Source organism: Octodon degus, unplaced genomic scaffold, assembly GCF_000260255.1.
Source record: "Octodon degus isolate 3935 unplaced genomic scaffold, OctDeg1.0 scaffold00193, whole genome shotgun sequence".
In the NCBI taxonomy this organism is placed as follows: domain Eukaryota; kingdom Metazoa; phylum Chordata; class Mammalia; order Rodentia; family Octodontidae; genus Octodon; species Octodon degus.
Window position 1 is genome coordinate 3,133,967 of NW_004524769.1, and position 3,009 is coordinate 3,136,975.

Sequence of the window (3,009 nt, forward strand, 5' to 3'; positions counted from 1 at the left end):
GAGACAGAGACAGAGAGACAGAGACAGACAGAGAGAGAGAACCAAACCACACAGCAGACCCTTAGCAGTCCTATGACCGTACGCCTGTCGGTGAACTGCTATGATCTCCAGGTTTTCCTTCTGCAAAACTGGAACAATAATACAAAAAGGCAAAAGTTAATGAGGCTCCGTTGACTTTTGCTGTTATGAACTAGACCACGTTATGAACCTTGAAAGCCATTGCTATTTGCCTTCCCTTCCTTCTTTCAAAATCTGGCCCCTTGGGGGACATACAGGTGGCCCAAGGGAGCATGGACCCCAGTGGAGATTGGCCCAGGCCACACAGGACAGTGCCTGTTGCACCTGAGCAGCGCCCTGAGATCCAGGCCTCCGTGGGTGGTAGAAATGCCGGCCTGGGGTTATCAGCTGTGGTTCAGCAGGAGACATCAGAGATCTGGAGTTTCATGTGAAATCTCATGTTAAATATTGCACTTAATTCAAACATTTTAAGAATACATTGGAAAGCAAACCACAACAGGCAGTGGCTAGCACGGTGGCTGCTTGCATCCTCGAGCTGAGTGGGACGGGGAGAACGATAGATTCTGCTGTGAACCTGCTGGCTTCAAAACCTGTTCAAACCTTTGCAGCATCAGTGGCTTCCTCTACGCAGATGGGGGAGGCGAGACAAGACTGAGAGACTGCTGTAGAAAGGGCCCCTCTGCAAGGGTCTGCGGCTCACCTGTGCCACCTGTGTCCCCAGAAGTCCCAGGGGACAACATCTGCACACCACCTCGTCCTTCTTCTGGCAGCCCCTCCATTTCTGAGACAGTGGCACGGTGGAGACCCCCTCAATGCCGTGCTGAGGGGCCACTTACAAAGCTTGTTGTGGTCGATTGATTCTGACATGCTCTCGGACTGCTCACGTTCCAGCGAGAAACAAGTGAGCCTGGGAATCAGGTAAAGTCACGCGAATGCAGCAGGAAGTCCCTGAAGAAGCACTGGTGGCCAGGGAAGTGGACACTTGACGAAAGGTCGCAGCCGCAGCGCATTAGGGGCTATCCATTCACAGAGAGCATGATGATAGTTAAATGCGTCTCAGCCCAGCAAACAGGTAACACTCGTTGGGTGGTTTATCTTCAATAACCAGACAATTTTAAAACCCTTTGTGGCTGGTACTGCAAGTGGAGTGAAAGTAGGGAGTCCACATATTGAACACCTGCTGTATTCCAGGCTCCACATTGTATGTATTGTTCAGTAGCTGTGGGACAGGGCACAAGTGAACTGAATCACCACGAGACTCGATTCATATCTGTAAAACAAGAATGACAACACTTACTGTTGCAGATAAGCTCAATTATGCCAGCTTGATTGGCTCGGGGTCCGCCCAGGGGATTACAAAGCACACCCCTGGGTGTGTCGGTGCATCGTGAGCGTGAGGCCTCGGGCAGCCTCCCTGGCTGGTACTGCTCTCTTCCTTTCACGAAGTTGTTTTCTCAGGGAAGCAGCTGACCTTGAAACTGTGACCTGAACCGCCCCTCCTCCGTGGTGCTGGGTACCACGTCCCAGCCACAAGAAAGCTATCCACTTGGCTCGTCTGCAGGCTGATTACAGGAAACGACGCAACGTGCGGGGAGGGCCCTGGTAGCATCTAGTGCGCGCTGTGTACGCACAGGTCCTGTGGTTGTTCTCATCACAGGGACTCCTCGCGACAGCCCGCGCTGTCACAGAGGGGCTTTGCTTCTTCTCCAAGAGCCAAATCAAATTCAATGCTTAGCTCCAACGCTGACCTTAGGGGGCCTCTACTTAGTTCTTTTACCCTGTCTGGTTTGCAAGCAGAATCATGAGAAAATCCAGTTCACCGACTGAGGCACCCTGCGAGTCTGTATCGCATGAGGAAAACTTCAAACTAAGCCGCCCAGATTCTTCCAGGTAGTCAGCTAAGGAACTTGGATCCAAACAGGGAACTGAGCTTTGTTTCAGTGACGTCCGCCCCCACCCCCATCAGGGATATTAGCATTCCAACTTCCACACTTTCCTGGTCTTCTCTTGGTCACGTGCTAGCGAAAGCCATGTTTCCTCCCCACTGACCCCTCCCAGGGCTTTGGTTCGTGCCCAGTGGCCTCTCCAGCTTTCACCAGCCCTGTGCGTCTGGCATCAGCCTGCCCTGCAGTCAGTGTCCTCCCTGCCCTTGGCACCGGGGCTCCCTCCCAGGCCGGCTCTCTCACGCGGCGCACAGCTGCCTCTCCGCACAACAAAGTCCCTCCCGGGTCTGCACCTCCGCACTGGACCCGGTTCCTCTCACTCCAGCCCTAACTCTGTCTCCGGCTTCCCACTTCGCCCTCCCGTGCTCTGAGGTTTGGTCTGGGCTTTGCTTCTGCCCTCAGGCGCGCCTTCCTCAGAGGTCTTCGCCACTTGGCAGTCTCAGCAGTCTGCCCTGACCAGCTTGGTGGGATTCGGAGGAGGTGGAGCGACTTGGCAGAGTGTGACTCCAGGACTGTATGAGGAGAACAATGGGAGAAGGAGACCCGGCCTGGGGCAACACAAGCAATCCGACCCATTTTTATTCTGCAAGAGGACCAGAGAGCTCTTTGCAAGGTGTCCTGTACTCGCAACCGTGGGACATCGACTGTGGTAGCCCACTGTTCTGAGGCGGAAGCTTACTTTGGGGAATGAAGGCAAGTGGTGTGAAGTAAACCTTCAGTATTAAAACCTATTCAACCTAATTTCAAAAGCAATACAAAGCAGCAGGTGTGTGCATGGGGTATGTGCACGTGTGTGTGTCTGTGTGGAGACAGCACACAAAGCTTGTGTGTGTGTGTTGGGAAGAAGACTATTACTCTAGTTTAGTGAAATTTACGTTTTACTCAGGGTGCATTTTAAAGCAAAGTGTTCATTTGCAAATGAGTGGAATCAAAGTCTATTATTGCTACCAGAATGGCAGGTGGGCCCTCCATGTTCAGTGACTCTCCCTGGAGACCTGGGGCTCCACAGGACAAGACACACATCGGGACACATCACCAGGAGGGGTTA